The sequence below is a fragment of the Lissotriton helveticus genome, chromosome 3_1, assembly GCF_964261635.1.
Source record: "Lissotriton helveticus chromosome 3_1, aLisHel1.1, whole genome shotgun sequence".
NCBI classification, from domain to species: Eukaryota; Metazoa; Chordata; class Amphibia; order Caudata; family Salamandridae; genus Lissotriton; species Lissotriton helveticus.
This window is the reverse complement of record NC_136061.1, coordinates 1,696,059,659-1,696,079,839: the sequence shown is the minus strand read 5'-3', so window position 1 is coordinate 1,696,079,839 and position 20,181 is coordinate 1,696,059,659.

The window sequence follows — 20,181 nt, the reverse complement described above, 5'->3', positions numbered from 1 at the left end:
CATAGATGAAGTAAGGGCACTAGCAAGAAAACCGCAGTAGGTGGTGGCAAGCAGCATCAAAGGAAAAAGAAGTATGTGACCAAGGCGACACATGTCGAAGACGACACAATCACGTGTCAACCACACCCCAAAGCCGAACACCTGGACACACCCAGGAAACATCCAGCACCTCAGACTCAAACTGAGGGAGGGAACGCAAACCTCCCCACAAGAGGGGGGGGCTGGGACTTGAACCCGATTCCGGACCTGCCGGAATACACCCAGCTGACAGACTTGAACTGCCGAGAGGGATCATGAACGTAGGGGTAGGTGACACCACAGGAAAGTAGACCGCAACTCGCTCCCTTCGTGCTCGAAGCAGCAGGAAGGCGATAGAGGGCGTTTCTGTAGTTGAGTCTGCTGCTGACGAGGGCCTGGGTGACTGTCTTTCTTGTATCTGTCGGGATCCATCTGTAGATCTTGCGGAGCATGCGGAGGGTGTTCAAGCAGGAGGAGGAGACGGCATTGACTTGCTTGGTCATTGAGAGCGTTGAGTCGAGGATGATTCCCAGGTTGCGTGCGTGGTCGGTGGGGGTCGGGGCTGCCCCCAGTTCTGTTGGCCACCAGGAGTCGTCCCAGGCTGACAGGTTGGAGCCAAGGATGTGGACCTCCGTCTTGTCCGAGTTCAGCTTCAGACAGCTGATCTTCATTCAGTCGGCGACGGCCTTCTTTTCTTCATGGAGGTTGGCTTTGGTGGTGATGGGGTCCTTAGTGAGGGAGAGGATCATTTGAGTGTCGTCTGCATAGGAGATTATGTTGAGGTTGTGCTGTTGGGCGACTTGTGCGAGCGGGGCCATGTAAATGTTGAACAGTGTCGGGCTGAGGGAGGATCCTTGGAGTATGCCGCAGATGATTTCGGAGGATTCGGAATGGAAGGGGGGAGGCGGACGCTCTGTGTTCTGCCAGAGAGGAAGGAGGTGGTCCATTCCAGAGCCTTCTCTCAATCCCTGCTGCGTGGAAGCGTGCGTGTAGTGTGCGGTGGCAGACGATGTCGGAAGCGGCGGAGAGGTTGAGTGCTGCAGTCTCCCCGTTGTCTAGCAGGGTCCTGATGTCGTCGGTGGCGGCGATGAGGGCGGTCTCATTGCTGTGGTTGCTGCAGAACCCTGATTGGGAAGGGTCCAGGATTCTGTTCTCTTCAAGGTATTGGGTTAGCTGTCTGTTAACGATTTTCTCGATGACCTTGGCCGGGAGCAGAGAGATTGGCCGGAAGTTCTTGAGGTCTCTTGGGTCTGCCTTGGGTTTTTGAGTAGGGCGTTGATCTCGGCGTGTTTCCAGCTCTCTGGCAAGGTCGCGGTCTCAAGGGAGATATTGATGATGTTGCGTAGGTGGGGTGCGATAGAGCTGCTTGCTTTGTTGAAGACGTGGTGCGGGAATGGGTCTGACGGATTGTGCTCATGGTCTTGATGGTGTCATCGACGCTCACGCTGGTCCATGCTAGCAAGGGGACGTGGTTGATGGTGTGCAGAGGGTCTGTTGTGTTGCTGTCTGTTGGGGCTGTCTGGGTGTTGAAGCTGTTGTGGATGTCTGCTATCTTGCGGTGGAAGAAGGTGGCGAGGGAGTCGCACAGGGCTTGCGACGGCGGGATGTCGTTAGTGTTGGAGCTGGGGTTGTAGAGGTTCTTCATGATTTTGAAGAGCTCCTTGCTGTCGTGTGCATTGTTGTTGAGGTGGTTTTTGAAGGAGGTCTTCTTGGCAGCCCTGATGAGGTAGTGGTGGTTGCGGATCCTTGTGTGCTGCGTGGCTGTCGGGAGTTTGTTCACTGTGCCATTCTTCTCTAGCTTCCGGCAGCCTTGGAATCTAGGAGTTCTGGGGTGGACCAGCTGGCCCTCTTGCTGGTGTCTCTGTGGGGGGTGGGTTTCTTCAGCGGGCGAGGATGTTGGCGCAGTCCTCGATCCAGCGTCTGAGGTTGTGGGCAGCCACATCGGTGTTGGAGGGTTCGGTGGGTGGGCTCAGAGCAAGGTTTGCATGTAGTGTGTCTAAGGTGATTTTGCTCAATCGGCGGCGGGGGATCTGTTGGGTGCAGTGGTGTGTGGTGGGTTTCTGGAAGGTGAAGTGGATGCAGCGGTGGTTGGTCCAGAGGAGTTCAGTGGTGTGGCTGACAGAGATGTGCAGGCTTGAGGAGAAGGCGGTGTTGAGCGTGTGGTCGGTGGAGTGGCTGGGCGTTGTGACGAGTTGCCTCAGTCTGAGGTTGTCGAGGTTTTCGATCAGGGTGGTGGAGTTGCTGTCGTTGATGTTCTCAAGGTGAAAGTTCAGGTCTCTGAGGAGGATGTAGTCGGTGGAGGTCAGGGTGTGCATGCTGATGAAGTCGGCTATGGAGTCGCTGAACTGGGGGCAGGGTCCGGGGGGTCGGTAGACGAGGGTGCCTCTGAGGGTGGAGTTGGGGTCAGTGTGGACCTGGAAATGCATGTGTTCAGAGGTGCTGAGCGCGTCGTCTATGCTAGTCGAGACCCTGATGCTGTTCTTGTGAACGATGGTGATTCCTCCTCTGACTCCGTTGGTGCGGTCTCTGCGGGTGATCTTGTAGCCATCTGGGATGGCGATGTAGGGTGCGGAGGAGTTGTTCAACCAGGTCTCTGTCAGGAAGGCGAGGTCCTGGGAGGTTGTGTTGAGCAGGTCCCAGAGCTCGACGGCGTGTTTGCGTGCAAAGCGGGTGTTCAGTAGTATGCATCGGACGGAGGTGGTTGAGGTCTTTCTTGGCGGGTGGTTCGTCGGCTCTGTGGCTGGTGTAGCTGCAGTTCCGGCAGGTGAAAGGACCGTTTGTGCATTTCGGGGCGGCCTTGAAGCAGTTGTGGGTCTGTCCGGGGTTGAGAGCGTGCAAAGTGCTGGCGTCGTAGTGGCGGCGGTCGTCGTGGCAGGTGCGGGGGCCAGAGGTTCTGGTGCTGGGTGCGGTCCAGGGATGGATGGGCACAGACGTGCTTGCCGCACACCAGCGTCGCGACTGCCTAGCGGCTGGCATCTATGGGGAGATGGGAGTGAGGAGCAGCTGGGAGGCGGGAGGCGGGGGCAGCGAATGGGCAGTCAGGGGGCGGAGCTGCAGGGGACACAGCGGCGTGGGCGGTGAGGGGCGACGAAGGAAACAGAAGGCAAAAGGGCCCAACGATTGAGGGAGAAACAAGTGGCACAGAGGGCAGAAAGGTCACAAAAGGGCAAAAAAGTCACAAAAAAGGGGGGAAACGAGTTGCACAGAAGTAAAAACGTCCCAAGAAATGGCAGAAAAGGTCACAAAAAACGGGGGAAATGAGTGGCACAGAGGCGCAAAGGTCCCAAGAAAGGGCAGAAAGGTCACACAAAAAACAGGGGGACACTCGTGGCACAGAAGGCAAAAAGGTCACAGAAATGCAGGGGCAGCTAAGCAACAGAAGGCAAAAACAGGCAGAGAGACACAGGGCCGTGAGGGGAGCAGAAGGAAAAACCGGGCAGAGAGACACAGGGCAATGAGGGGAACAGAGGGAGAGAACGGGCACAGACCACATACAGGCAGCGGGGGACACAGACAACAGCACTCACAGACACAACAATAACAATGCAGTCACTACAACGGGAGCAATGAAAGAAAATACAGGCAATACAATGGAGGATGAGCAAACCTACGGCCTACCACTGGCCACCAGGGATGAGGCGCAGGTGGTAGCCTGTGGTGGAGGAGGGTCTCAAACTTCCTCAGCAGCAGCAGCTGGGGCAGGGACACACAGGCGGTGCTGTGCTGAGGGGGAGCAACCTACCTGGAAGGGTCAAGGGTCTAACACCTTCCTTGGCAGAATCAACATACCGTTCCATTGTGGAGACCTGCTTTTCCATACAAATGTATACCGGACTCGGAGCTTGCAGCAACATGTCGTGGGACACACCAGTGGTGGCAGGTGAGCTGTGAAGCCTCAGTGTACAAGACCTATAATTGAGCACATTGCGGGGTAGGGACGGGGGTGCAGCACTCTGGGTTCACAGGTCCATACAAGCAATTTTCCAGTAAGTAATAGTGTAGGACTATATTATCAAACAACAGCGATCTCTGGCTTCATATATTTAATTTTAAGGACTTCTTAAACCACACTCTATCTTGCAGATCCCTGCGTCCTAGACAAATGAATGACGAACAGTAAACACTAAGGACAGAGTGCAATAGACTGACGCTCTATCTCTTCCTGCCTCTCTACTTTTAACTCTCCCTCCCCTTCTCCCTTCCACCCACTACCCTCCTTTCCATTTTCACTATGATCCTTTAGTTCGAACTTTTTTTAACTCTTCGACATAGCCCACATACTTATGTTTCATTTTTGTTTTGCAGGTTACCTACGCTGCTACCACTGGAGTCCATCTTACATTTTGTTTATTATACTGTTCTATTAAAGTTACGTTTCTATTTATTTATTTCTGTTTTAATAAAGGATAATTAAAAAAAACAAATAACTGAGTATATAAGTCTTCATTTTCTGACAACATTTGACTATTATTTATTTATTTATTTATTTATTTATTAAAAGTTTTGTATAGGGCTAGCTGGACCCAAGGGTATCAGAGCGCTTCACAGCAGGTACAACAATGTGCCTTAACGGCAAAGGAATGTTGATAACTTGAGAACTTAAGGGCATTGCAAATAGCATAGTCATACATATCATAAGGTCTACAGGGGTGAGGGGTACTAAGATCATCGCCATAGAGTTCAGGTGGCCTCAAGGAAGAGGGCTTTGAGTAAAGTCTTGAATTTCGGGAAATGGGAGGTCATTCTGATGTGGGGGGGTGGCGTTCCATATCCTGGGTGCATTGCCCGCAAAGGATTTACTTATATTTTTGCGTTTCCGCGATTTCAAAGGAATGAGAAGAGGCGTGTTGGAGCTTCTGAGGTTCCTGGATTGGCCAGCCCTTTTGAGTTTCGTGGCCAGGTATTCTGGTTTGCCTGTGTGGAGGGCTTTGTGGGTAAGACATGCTGTCCGAAAGTTGGCTCGTTGTTCAATCGGGAGCCATTTCAGATCCTTGAGCACGGGGGAAATGTGGTCAAATTTCTTGGTTCCTGTGACCATTCTAGCCGCGGCATTGAGGGTGGTTTTCAAGGGGCCTAGGTGTGATTTGGCTGAGCCGGTCAGGGCTGCGATTCCATAGTCAATTCTGGAAAGCACCAGTGCTTGAGTGGCCTGTTGAAGGCCCTTTGGAGGCAGGAAGGGTTTTATTTTGTAGAGAAGTTTCAGATTGAGGAAAGCGCTTATGGTGGAGTTCGCAATGTGCTTTTTCATGTCTAGTTTGGGGTCTAAGGTGATACCTAGGGACTTGACCGAATCTTTCGGTTTGAGGGTGCCAGTGAGGGTGTCGATGGCTTTGAGCCATTCTTCAATTTGGGGGATTTCGTCTCTGTTGGAGATGAGTAGAACTTCGTTTTTTTCTTGATTAAGCTTCAAGTGGTTTTGTGAGAGCCATTGTTGAACGTCTTTGAGCGTGTCATTGAGTTTGAGAATGTCGTCCATAGAGGTGGTTTCCAAATAGAGCTGCGTGTCATCAGCATAGAGGTGGAAGGGGATGTTGGAATTCCTGAGTGTTGTGGTGGGGGTTCCATGTAGATATTGAAGAGTTGGGGGAGAGTACTGACCCTTGTGGGACACCTCTAGTGACGGGGAGGGGGTCAGATTCAAAGTTTTTGATTTTTACTCTTTGCGAGCGATTGTGTAGGAAGGAGGAGAACCAGTTCAGTACCGTCAATTCCAAGCCTGCTCTTTTTTTAAGGACTTTTAGGAGCAGTGTGTGATCGACAGTATCAAATGCGGCCAATAGGTCAAGGAGAATGAGAAGGCAGCATTGGTCTGAGTCAAGTGATTTGTGTAGATCGTCTATGACGTTTAGGATGGCAGTTTCAGTGCTGCATCCCTTTCTGAAACCCGATTAGTGTGATAATCATCTGCTTAGAGAATATTTTAAAGTCAAAACTATTTAACATTACAGTGCACCTCCAAAAATGTATGTAAGTAACTCTAAGGCACATAAATACTGTGTACTTATACAACTACAAGAGTTCTATGAGTGTATCACTTTATAACACCATAAGTACTGACAGTGTGAATACAAAACAAATAAGGCACTGCCTAAAACCACCAAGGCTTCAGAGACTGCCGAGGCACACCCTGCATATTAAAATAAAGATTCTGAGTATGACAATTCCCGGCCTTAAGTTGCCTCGAACTCCTCGAACAATTAGTACATAATTCTCGGGAAGGTGGCCGTCTCCTAGACTACAAAACGTTTCTGTACCCTTCCACACCCAATTCACACGTGACATTAACAGAGTACTCGGGGCATATTTACATGAAAGCCATTAAAATTATACCACTTAATTTGTAAAAGAATAACTGACGGGGCTCAAAGTTTTACTAAGAAAAGAATGATGTTTATAACTAGAAGTGTAATACCGGGGCTAACTCTTTACCAGCTCTTTACCAGAGGCTGTAGCTGCGATTAACGGTTCCTATGGAAATATTTTAAAAGTCAAGCACACTTGCTGTTTGGATTAGCAACATTGTCTACTGAACTTGTGACCTGTGTGCTCAATTGAGTGTTCCATGAACTGTTACTATGGTAACAGGCTGTACACAGTTTGGGGGTAGGGCTCAAAGTTGCTGGCTGTACAGAAACCGTCATATTTACCCAAAGTCCTCTACATGACAGAGGAGGAAGCAAACAGAGACGACATAACACTGTGTACATTAGGAGCAAAAGAAGTACACAATTCTTCGAATTAATCTCAAGGGCGCGAGCAATAGCCACTGGCGTTACAAAACCCCATGTTCAATTTGCCTACTCTGTACTCAACAATGGGCAATTCTTTATCAATCCCAATCAGACACTGCTGCTTCACGTTTCACAGTGTACACTTCACTTAATACTTTGTGGCTATTTAAATGGGAGATGGGATTTTCGACATTCCAAAACTTTGGGGCATGTTCACAAGGACGGCGTTAAAATTATCACCGCTTTAGCGGCAGCAAACTGCCGCTAAAACCGCAATAATGGACTTGTAAATCCTTTGTTGTCTTACCGGAAAACATTTTCTACACTGCACTTTGCTATGGCAGGGTGTGAGCCAAAGCTCCCGCCCTGCCATAGCAAACTTGGTTTGGATTTTGAAAGATAGAAGAGGGAAACCTGCTCACTCTTTCAAAATGCAAAGCAGATTGATTTTCCCCAGGGGGAGCTGCATATTAGCAGGTCCCTGTGTGGAAAAGTAATGGTGGCTTCAGAGGGACGCGGGGAGCTGGCTAGGACCAAAGAGATATTGGGGCTCCACCCACGATCCTCAACGTTGTATATACGCCTAAACAGTAAACAGGGCAATATCATTTTCACCACATTTTTGCCTTTTTTTTAAAAAAATGCGGCAAAATGGCCTTTGTTAATATGCCCTCAAGTTTGCTATTACAGAGCGGGAACCTTGACTCCCGCCCTGCCATACCAAACAGCAATGTCCCGGGGGTAGGCACCCCGAGACACAGCAGGAGCCAATCCTGGGGAGTGGTGTTCCCCAGGGCCCTCGACTGCTCCAGAATGGTGGCCACGCGACTCCCCTCCCACAAATTAAAAAGCCCCGGAGAGTGGTGATCCCTGGAGATTAGAGGGACCTTTGAGTCCACCCATTCATTTTTTTGAAAGCCCCAAAGAGTAGCAGTCCCCGGGGCTGGAGAGGGCCTTTAAGCCCCCCCCCCAACCCAAGTATTTTACTGGGGGAGTACCATTGAGCCCCCCCACCCTTTTATTTTTTAGCACCGAGGGATGGCGGTCCCCGGGCTACAGGGCCCCTCTGGACCCCCATCAAATGTAATATTTTAGACCCTGGGATTTGACCCCCCCAGATAGCTAATTTTTAAACAAGCACAGGAGCCCGAGCTTTGTTTTTATTTTTTTTACTGAGGATCCATGCACCCTGCGCACATTTTGTGGGCCCTAGGGTTCCTTGTGGGACCCCCTAAGCAGGTCTACAGGGTCAAGATATTTCTAAACTGCCCCCTTTATACATTTTGAACACTTGTTCCACTGATTTCTAGACCCTCGCTTCTACTGAGGCACAAAATGGCTGCCAACACTTCCTGGTTTCGAATGTTGACAACCACTTGCCAGCCACTTAGCATTCAGCGCTTGATGGGGACAGTGCGCTTAGGGTGCGCGAATCCACCGCAGCCATAGACTATATGTTAATTTAATTGTGATTTTCTCAGGAACTACTGAACGGATTTACACCATCTAAGAAAAAGGCATGAGTGAACCAAGGACTACCTCTTTGCCAAATTTGGTGTAATTCCGTTCAGCAGTTCGGGCTGTAGCCGCGATGAACGATTCCTATGGAAAATTGCATGGGGAAAACACGTTTTGGGACCCCCCTATTTTCTCAGCCCCCGCTTCACAAATAACCCCAAGACTTTCAGGATAGCAGCAGACTGGAGCGCCCCACTAGTTTTGAACATTTCGGAAAAATTTGTCAACCGGTGCCAAAGTTATTCCAAATAGAATGTTACGGATTTACTATGGAAAAGAGGTCCTAACTTTAACTAACCTACTGGCGACAGCCAGTAGGTAATATATCCTTTCACGTGCCTGCTCCAGCATTCGAACAGACTCCAACATGCTCGGGTTCACTTGAAAAGGAGTTTATTGGTGGCTGTAAACAACCAGGTAACGAGTATATATATATATATATATATATATATATATATATATATATATATATATATATATATATATATATATATATTACCTACTGGCAGTCGCCAGTAGGTAGTTATAGTTAGGATTGTTTTCCATAGGAAATCCACAACATTCTATTGGGAATAACTTTGGCTCTGGTGGACGAATGTTCGCAAATTTCTCAAAGATGATGGCCCGCTCCGCTCTGCTCCTTCCCCGAAAGTTTGGGGGGGATTCGTCAAGCGGGGGCCGAGATATTTGGGGGGGTCCCAAAACATGTTTTCCCCATGTTAATTGCCATAGGACGGTTGGACTCACTTTTAGCCCGAACGGCTGAATGGATTTCCACCAAACTTGGCAAAATTGTAAAAACTGGTAGCCCGATGTGCCTTTGCTATGTCTCAAGATATGTGCTCCAGTGGATTTTGAGTAATTTAGGTTCAAACAAATATATATATCTATAAGAGCGCTCCGGTACGCGCACCGGGGCGCGTACCAGCGCGCTACGCGAGTTCGCGAGCGGAAAGCTGATTGGCTTTAGGGTGTCTGTCAACATTCCAAACAGTCCGGAGCGGCCGCCATCTTGTGTCTCGGTAGGATCGAGACACAAGAGGTGGCAAAAACAAAGGGGGAAATGACTAAAAGGGGGTAGGGTAGACCCCCCTGACCCCCTAGGTTTGATGTGGGGGCCATAAAAGGGCCCCGCAGGGCAAAAAAAAATAAAAAAAATCCATTTTCGCGGGGGGAGCGCCCGGTACGCGCACCGGGGACCGTACCGGGGAGAGTACCATGGGGAAAACCCAGTGAAACAGTAAAATAATAATTTAAAGTGATTAGAGGTAGGGTAGCTCTGAATAGAGTTGTTGTGTTGTGTGGGTGATTTAAGTACCAACATGTAGGTACCAATGCAGAGTCTTAAATTCAATGTACACCTTCTTTTCTGTAGATATCTTGCATATTGTTACAGAAGTTATTGTGGTATATGGAATCCATACCATAGTCTGTCAGGAAAGCAGAAACAGATCCTTTAAGCACTCCCTGAGAAGGCCTAGGGGATCATGGGTAGTCTACCCTGCTCCCTTATGATGTTTTAAAATTGCACAGTATACTGTAAGTCTCATTTTATATTATAATCATTTTGGTACTACTTCATGAATTACATATAAAAATGAATAATGTCTCAAACAATTTTTAATTATTAACTAAAAATGTATTGTTTAGAATTTTCATAGTTTAATAAAGCTTCCAGCATTAGATGATCTGGAATCTCCTCAAAATTGGATGATTCAATATTTTGTAAACAGTCAATAAATTGTTGGTCTAGAGACTCATCCATAAAATCCTCGTCAACAAAATCTTGTTGTAGTGAAAGGACAACCAGTGTTTAAAATGCTCACGCATGAAGATACCAGGAAGTGCCTAGGAAGCATTGGAAACGTTAATATATGGTTACATTTCAAATATGCAGAACTGCTTCAAAATATGCGACAGGCAAAGGATGAAGATTATAAAAATATTCTACAAGATGTAAGAGTCGGAAAAGTAAGTGAGCATGGAAAAGAAGCATTACATGCACGATTAATTTCAAATTTGTATCCAAATGAAAACATTCTTCCAGAGAATATTTTTAAGAAAATTACTGAGAACAAATCTGGGATATGTTTGATGCCAACTCTGCAAGAATGTTCCATCTTCAACAACAAAATGTTAAAGTTAGAAAATGAAGAGATTGTGAAACTGGAAGCTATAGATAAAATAGAGCATATGGGAGCAACAATTATTTTGTCAGAAAATTTGAAATCAAAATTGGATTCATTAGAGAAGAGTATATCTAAAACTGCTGGTTTTGAAAAGACTCTGAATGTGTGTTTAAATTGTCGTATTATTTTGAGAAGGAATTTAAATGTTGAAAGAGGTCTGGTAAATGGAGCAATGGGTCATGTTGTTGATTTTGTGAATTACAAAAATAGAGATGGAATTGAAATTTAAAAAATTAAATTTGATGGCATTGACGAAATAGAACAAATTTGTCGTTGTTCAGCTAGATTTTTGCTTGTGAAAGACTTTTATGTTCGCCGAAAACAGTTTCCCGTTTGTTTGGCATATGCAGTGACAATTCATAAATCTCAAGGTTTAAGTGTAGATAGTGCTTTGGTGAACATTGGAAGTTCTGTGTTTAAAGAGGGTATGGCATATGTGGCATTATCACGAGTCAGAACTTTATCAGGATTGTACTTGATTGAGTGTGATTAAACAAAGATTTGTGCAGATCTAGATTGTGTTAAAGAATACAATAGGTTAAGAAGAGAGTATGCTCCACATTTGCCTCAATATCCTCTGTTTGAAAAATGTGTGGTAGGCCGAAAAAGAAGAAATGAGAATAATTGCAGTGAGGTAGTAGCAAAAAGACAAAAGTAGATGAAACTGTAATTGTAAGCAGAAAGAAAAAAGATTCTGTTGAAGATGTTGTTGGATTTCAGTTTGAAAACAGTTCTGGTGTCAACTGCTATGCTAATGTAGTGCTTAATGTTGTTTTTTTTCTTCAAAATTTACAAGAACAGATTGTTGAAAATCGGGATCAAACATTCTGCTGTTTATTGAATTCTGTGTTTGAGAAATGTAGCAGTGATAGAGCAAAAATAGAAGTGTTTCAGAAATTCGAAATCTTCTAGACATATGTTCTGGTCAAAATCAATTGTCACAGAATATTCAGCAGGATTGTCAAGAATTTTTAATGTATATGTTTGGTGTATTAGAAGATGAAGGTGTAGATATAAAAAATCTTTTTAGCCTTTCTTATCAATGGCAGCATGACTGCAACAACTGTAGTTTATCAAGTAGTACTACAATAGACACCGAAAGATTTATACATTTGACTTTATCAGACTGCAAATCAGTGCCTTTTAATAATCTAGTTAAAGCAGCTGATCACAATATGGTGTGTACCCAATGTAAGTCTGCAATGCTGTCCACATTATTTATACAAAATTATGGTCAGTATGTCATTTTAATGTTCCAACGATGTAGACCTGATGGAACTAAAATGACAACTTCGATTAAAAATTTCGTGGCTTCTCAGTTATCAATTTCAGGAAGAACTTTTGCAACTGTAGGTATTATTTATCATGACGGTCCTTTAACAACATCAGGGCATTACACATGCTATTTAAAATGTCGAAAAGGTTGGACTAACTGTAATGATACTCATTTGACTTTCAAACAACGTTTGCCTTTTGACTTAAAAAATTCATACCTAGTGTTTTTACAACCAAAATTTAAAGTAAAGGTAATTGGCCTATGAAGACGGGAGCAGTTAATAAAAGTTAGTCTGCTGTTTAAAATATATTGTGAGTAAAAGTGATGAAGATAATATAAAAATTATAGTTCTCATAAAGGTACGGTAAGTGGATCGCATAGTAAGTGATATCAGTATTATAGGAAATGTTCAACATAAGAGAGCCAGAGATGGAATTATGAATATTTAAATATTGTGAAAATGTTGTTTGAGCCTTTCTTTCAGAACGTCGGGAAAACGGTAATTTTAGAGTTTGTTTTAAGTAATTTGAAAATATACTGATACATCTGACACTATTTGGCCTTAAGGAAAGGTGAAGGAATGAGCAAAGAGTCATGACTGAACACAAGGAGTATATGAAAACATTGAAACATATTTCAGATGTTCTTGGAGCTTTTCTTCTAAAAAGTTGATGAAATGGATTTTTTAGAGAACAGCAGAGTACCTTCCAACGAAAAGGACCTTCATGATGCACTATTTGGCCTAAAGGAAAAGTAAGTGAATCAAAGATTAGTGTACATATGTGATTTGTAAGTTTATATGTTTTTTTTTAAACACAATCTTTTTGATTGTGTTTTTTTTCCCGCAGTCATATGATGAATAGTTTGAACTCACTGTTTTTAGTGAAATTCAATATGTTCTGAGAACAGCAAAAATAAACTATCTAACATGTTGTACAAATTATTCTATAGCTTGTAATGTGTAATTTATATTGTATTCCCATTGTCTCACACTCACTTTCCTTTTTCCTCTCTCTTTCAGCTCTCTTTACTCACTCACACTGCCTTTCTCTCACTCTATTTCACACCTATTCGTTTACTCCACTTCTTTCACAACCCCTCATTTCCATTTCAACTGTCTGCATCCCCTCTCTCCCTTGCACCACTTTTCAGCTTTCAGTCTCTCTGCTTTACTTCCCTTTTCCGTCTTTTCCTCCTTTGCTCTTTTAGAAATTTCTCTTTACTCACTCACCAGTATTGTCGCACTCTGTCACTATAACTCACCCACTCTCCCTCGCTTATCTTTGTTTGCTCCTTTCTTTTGACCTCTTCTCTCTATTTTCCGTTCACTACCTCTATGTCCTCAGTCCCTCACTCTCCTTGTGTTATGTTCACTTGTGTTTATCTACCTTCTATCATTTCTCTTACAACAACTTCACTGCTCCTCTCTCATCGTTCTTCACTCCATTTCTTTTAGTCCGGTTCCATTACTACCCATCATTTCCTAGCTTTCAATGTCCTTCTCTTTACTTTCATCACCAAAACACTTTCTCTAAGTACCACTGCTTTAGTCCTCTTCTCCTCTCTTTCCTTCTTTTGCTCCCTTACTCATTTTCCTTTCCTCACTCATTGTACTCCACTTCACTCAGTCCTTCCCTTAGTCTCTCTGTCTACTAACTTCCTCACTCCTTTTCCCTCAATCCTGCTATATTATCCTCTCTCCCTTCATCCCTTCACTCTATGACTCTCCTTCACCTACTCTCAGTTATCTTCCATTCCTCATTCTTCTAAATGCATCCTCAATCAGACTCCTTTCCCTCTCAGTTATTCTCTTTTTACTTACTCCTGTTTCCTGATTTAGTTTTGCTAACTCACATTCTTTTAGTATCTTTCTTACCTTCAGTTCATTTATCTCTTCTTCTCTTCCTCTCTGTCAGTGAATCTATATGCCTTACTCTTAGTAATTTGCTCTCCTTCTATTTCTTTTACCCTCTTTTTGTCCTTCTACATTACTTTATTTCCCTTTCTGTGTCTTTCACTCGTACTTTATTTCTTAATACACTGTTCGGATTTTTAACCTCTTCATTTGTATCTTTTATTTTAAAATATATATTTTACTAATTATAACTTATTTTTTCTTCTCTCTTTCACAGATACAAAGTGTAGTAAAAAATTTAATTAAAGTTACATTAATTATATGGTAAGTGTGACAAAAAAAATGTAGTTTGTCATCACCCTTTGCTTTAACCTCACTACTATTTTCTCACCCTACCTCACTCTTGTTTCCTTACTCTGCTTCCCTCACGTATTCTTATCCTCCATGTTTACTCCTCTTTCCCTTACTCTCCTACCACATTCAACTTCTTTTAGTCCTCCTTGCTTTGATTCCCTTATGTTCTGTTCCCTTCCTTCGCTCCCTCGCTCATTCCCTTACTCATCTACTTCACTCCTCTCACTCCTTCTCTCAGTCCGTCTGTCCTCACAGTTCCTCACTTCCGTTCCCTCACTCTGTCTCTCTTACCGTCGTTGTCTCTGTCCCCTCACTCTGTCAATACTCTTTCGTTATGCTCACTCCCTACAACTCACCCACACTCCCTCACTTACCTTTCTTTGCTGCTTCACTCAGACCCTTTCAGTCACTCCTTCCTTTACTCTCTCTATCCTTTCTCTCTGTCACTCCCTATGTCTTAGCCTTATTCATTTTTATCCACCCTCTTTCACGCCTCTTTATTTACACTCACTGCTCTTTTCTCACCCTTCCTTACTGTTGTTCCTTTACTCCGGTTCCGTCACTACCCCTCATTCCCCATCCTTTACTGTCCTTCCTTTTACTTTCAACACCCACTCACATTCTCCCAGTACCTCTGCTTTAGTCTTCTTCCTCTCTCTTCCCTTCTTTTGCTCCCTTATTCATTTTCCTTTTCTTAGTTACACCCTATTACACCTTCTCTCTGTTTTACTATGTAATAAACAGTCCCTCTGTGTTGCTCCCTCTACCTCTCTTTCTCTTAACATCACTCTCTCTGTGTCCTTCCCTCATGCTTACTCTTTTATTTTTTTTTTATTTTTTTTGGAACGCGCCCCGGTACGCGTACCGGTGCGTGTACCGGTACGCGTACCCTGGAGAAAAAAGAATGACAGAGTTTTTTAAAAATGTAGCATTTTTTTTTTATAAATTAGAGGTAGTTCTAAAAAGAACTGTTTTTTTCATTCTTTTTGTTGTTTTATATTTTTTTGTATTTTTTATGGGGACAAACAAAAAACAGGGAACTGTAAACGGCTCAACTGGAGCAAAAAAAAACAGGAAAAAATTAAGGCTTCTTTCGGCACTGGTGGTTGTCACCAGCAAGGTTGATGAGATTAATACTTTGCTCACCATAGGTATTTGTTTTTCCACAAACAATGCAAACGATTTTGTACCCACCAAACTTGGTTTGTATGTTTGGCACCATCTCCCTTGCCTCTGGACCCAATGGAGTGGGTTCTTTGGTTGTTGAGGTTCTGGAAGAAGATTGGGGAAGGTTTCTGCACAGTTCTCTCACCTCTGCTGCAGAATAGTTATTGGGATGCCATCGTTCCATGTGGCGAATCATTGTGTGATTGACAAATGAATATTTTTTGGCAGGGTTCCCCCTGGATAGTACAGCGCCACAAATGAGACAGGTCACCTTTGCAGCGTTTACTTTTTTGAAACCCCTTGGGATTTCATAAAACTCCCATATAAAGTGCTCCCTAGGTTTGTATGGGGGATTGTCTTCTGGCAGGAACTGCCTTCTCTCTTCCTCCTCTTCCTCCTCCTCCTCCTCTTCTTCTTGACCACCAATGTGATGTTCTGGTGGTCCTTGTGGTGGTGGTGGTGGTGGTGGTGGGGCAGATGCTCCAGCTGCTGACAGTACTGTAGCCATATCTCTAAGAAAAAAGCAGGTCTTCCTCACTCAAAGAACAAAGTGAGAATGAGGAAAAAAGGTGGGGGCTTTCATCATTTGGAAAACAAAACTGTTCTGAACCAATTAAAAGTGTTATTTTCAGGTCACATGACCCGGGCTTTCATCATTTGGAAACCAAAACTGTTCTGTACCAATGAAAAGTGTTATTTTCAGGTCACATGACCCGACGCGCTTACGCTACGCGCCCCGGTGCGCGCCCGGGGGCGCGCCCGGCGGTGCTTACGTTGCGCAATCTTATGCGCTCGGGCGCTTCCGGGTGCGCTTACGCCGTGCGTCATAAGACGCATCACGCGGCTAAGCGATACGTCACGATGATGTTTTCGTTCGCGGCAATGGCGCTCACGGGACGCTCACCGGTACGCGCACCGGGGTGCGCCATAACACTGCGCTTACCCGTGCATTCACCGGTACGCGCACCGGGAGCGCACCAAGGCAAAACATTTTTTTTAAAAAAGGGAAAAATATACATAAAGAAAAGTATTATATAAATATACAATATAAGATTTATTATAAAAAATATTATATTTCATAGCTATAGAAATTAGCTATTAAAAAACATGAAATTCACTGAAAAAAACTTAGGTTTGAGGCCCTGTATATAGTTAGGAATTAGCATTTACAAAACCTATGAAATTCACTGAAAAAACCATAGGTTTCACACCAGTTATAGTTAGGAATTAGCATTTAAAAAACCTATGAAATTCTCTGAAAAAACCATAGGTTTTACACCAGTTATAGTTAGCTGGAAATTTTACTCGCATAAAACCATTGAAATTCCCACGTTATAGTTAGTTGGACTCACTATAACTTGCGCGTGCAATGCACTGCTGATGACGTCACATATTACATCACTCATGACTTGTCAGTGACATCACTCATGACATCACTGATGATACCATCCAGTGAATGTGTGTCTTTCTGAAAAATAAATATGTGTTATATATGTATATGTAAAAGTTGATGGAAGAATAAATGTTTAAATATGTGCTTACATGGATTTTTTTTTTTTAATTGATTGGTTAACTGGCTTATTAAGTGTATCTTAGTGAATACATATATTAGTGAGTAATGTTTAAATATTTAAATATATGTATTAGTGTTTCACTTTGTGTATAAGTGGCTGCATGGGTTGGTGAGTAGCTACATGTGTATGTATATGGGTTATTAGATGTTTTTCTTAGTATCAGTATGAGTGTTTGTATGGTTTGGTGGGGGTATTACCTAGCACATAGATGCATGAATGACTGACTCTCTCTTTCTATGTGTTTTGAAGACAGCATATGTGCAGGACTGTATGGGTGGATGAGTGTGTATATGTGTGTGTTAGTGAGTGAATGACTGTCTCACTAGTGTCTTTATCAGTAACTACATATGTTTTAATGTAGTATATGTGAATATTGATGTATATAAGTGAGTATATGTGAGAGTGAGGGATTGTAAGAGTTCCTGTTTAAATAAGTATGTGTTTCTATAAGTGATTGTTTAAGAGAGTAAGCATGTGTAAGTTTCTTTAGAGTAAGGTGGTAGTTTGTGTATAGCTGTATATGCAAATAAATGGATGTTCAATAGTTTATTTGCATGTGTGAGTATGTGTGAGAGTATCTTTTGGATGACTGTCGGTGTGTAACAGGATGTATAGGTGTATCACTACATATCATGAGTGAGTATATGTATGAGTGACTATATAGAACTGCTGATGAATGAGAGGATGTGTATTTAGATTGTGGGATTATTGAATTGGTTGTTGTAACTGGTATGGGTATATCCATTTTTTTGAACATTTTAGTTTCTATTTTTCAATATGTGTTTCAAGGGTTACATTACAGTGAAAGGAGGTCTGCCACTCTGTCACAAGGATGGTGTCATCAGTGATGTCATGAGTGATGTCACTGACCATGTCATGAGTGATGTAATATGTGACGTCATCAGCAGTGCATTGCACGCGCAAGTTATAGTGAGTCCAACTAACTATAACGTGGGAATTTCAATGGTTTTATGCGAGTAAAATTTCCAGCTAACTATAACTGGTGTAAAACCTATGGTTTTTTCAGTGAATTTAATAGGTTTTTTTAAATGCTAATTCCTAACTGTAACTGGTGTGAAACCTATGGTTTTTTCAGTGAATATATATATATATATATATATATATATATATATATATATATATATATATATATATATATATATATATATATATATATATATATATATATATATATATATATATATATATATCCAAATTGCCACGCAAATAAACCTGGACCTTAGCAGGGTGGCCAGTGTTGCTGGTGCGAGGCTTCCAGGAAAACATAAAGTCCAATCCCCCTTTACATTTCAAAGAGGCACACCGGCAATGGCTGGGTTGTAATAATTCATTTATTAAGTGAAACAAGAGGCTTCCTTATCCCAACGTTTCTGCTTGTGAAAGCCTTGGTCATGGGAGGCAGTCTCTGTGTTTTGAATTACACCCACGTGGTCTGCTTTTAAACAGCTTGGGCCGTATTCTCTTCCAGAGTGCGCAAAGGAAAACTTGAAGGCTTTAAATGAAAAGAGCATTCAGTGCTCTGACTTTCTAGTTTTGATGCCCTTTCCAATGCGCAAAAATAATGTCAGCTTCATTGCACAGTACGAAATGTTAGTATTCCACTCACTTGATTAAAAGCAGCCCCAGCCTGCATTTTAGGATATGCATCCTTCTGCTCCCAAACTCGCCACACGCCGAAAACCGGGTTGCAAGCAGGTCAGGTTCAACGAGTAAATCAATCCAAATTGCCACGAAAATAAACCTGGACCTTAGCAGGGCGGCCAGTGTTGCTGGTGCGAGGCTTCCAGGAAAATATAAAGTCCAATCCTCCTTTACCTTTCAAAGAGGCACACCGGCACTGGCTGGGTTGCAATAATTCATTTATTAAGTGAAACAACACAAAGGCAAGAGGCTTCCTTATCCCAACGTTTCTGCTCATCCAGGTACTCCGGTTTCAATGCGCAATCCTACGCAAACAAAGAAGTGGATACGGACATACGGACCACAGTTTAGTGCTGGTTGTTTCGTTTGTGCTCAAATCGCCATGACGCGTTTCAGCCCTTCCCACGGGCCTTGATCACATGACACAGTGCAAAGCTCCATATTGGTTTAAATAGTTAAAACTTGCTGACGTCCACACTGGTGTTTGAGGCATACAAATACAATAGACATAGAAAATATTTTCATACGCCTACAAACTACAAGTCTATCTTTCCACTTTTGTCTCTTCCTAAAATTCATTGTGCAAAATACAAATAAATAATCTCAGTAAAATCTGTTTTTTATATAAACCAATAAATAAATTGCATAACAGTATTTGAATTGAATTTTAAGACCTCAAATGTGAGTAATGTCAAAAGACGTCATCATATTAAAACAAATATGCGAATAACGTGAATAATGTGCAAAATAGTGCAAAAAGTGCAAAAAGAATTTGAAAAATATTCATAAAATGCTTTTTGGCAGCCAGTGTACAAACACATACAGATATTAAATAACAACATGACCCATTATATCTATATAAATACATTTGGTCTTTGTTGTGTAGAGGGAAGCGGTATATAATGAGTGTAAACACAAAACTGTAGCCCCCGTACCGTGTTACTCAAACTCCAATAGATTACAACATAGCTTTATAAAGTGCAAGTGCATGACAGAGCTTTATAAATGAATTTGCAACCATGGGCTGTCAGTTATTACAACCGTTGGAACTTGGTTGGAATGCCGTTATAAATACCTGGGAGCTAAATATGGTGTGCATACTATATTGCCAACATTTATATTTGTTGTAGATGATTGGGTTAGGAAACAATGTCCTACTGTTAGCCATAAGTAGATCCAAAGAAACCTTCACATATATACAACAATACAACCTAATTAATACACAATAAATATTACATAAGCAGAAAAATGACAATCCAAATAGATTCAAATGAGCTTAGAATATTATGTTGCATAAATAGCTGTGTAAAATGTGTATATAAAAGGTCACTTAAATACTCATAAATATTCAATAAATATAGTATAAAACCTCAATTTTCAAAATTCATTATACGTAAAAGCTGTTCTTATTTTAAGATCAGAAATTAGGAGCTGTCATGAAATCCCACTATAATAAACTAAAGGCACGTGAACAGATATTCCGTAATGTTGAGACCAGACGGCTGCTTAGTATTTAACTATAGAATATATCTTGTCTCAAGTTGCCGTAGTTTTTCCTCTCTGTTCCCCCCTCTCCTGCTAGCCGGAACAAAATCGATGACAAAATACCTTAAATCACGGCATCTGGACCGTAGTTATTTATCACTCTGAGATGTTGCAATATTCTTTTATGTATTTGGAGCTTAGTGCACCCTTCATAAAACAAGTTGAAAGGGCATGACAATACGCAAACAGCATACTCTGTTTTGCATGTAAGCAATCTACTGATCTTGTGTTCCTTTTGATCAAATGGGGTGAAATATGTTGGTTTTTTTCACCCTGCTGACATGCTTTGCAT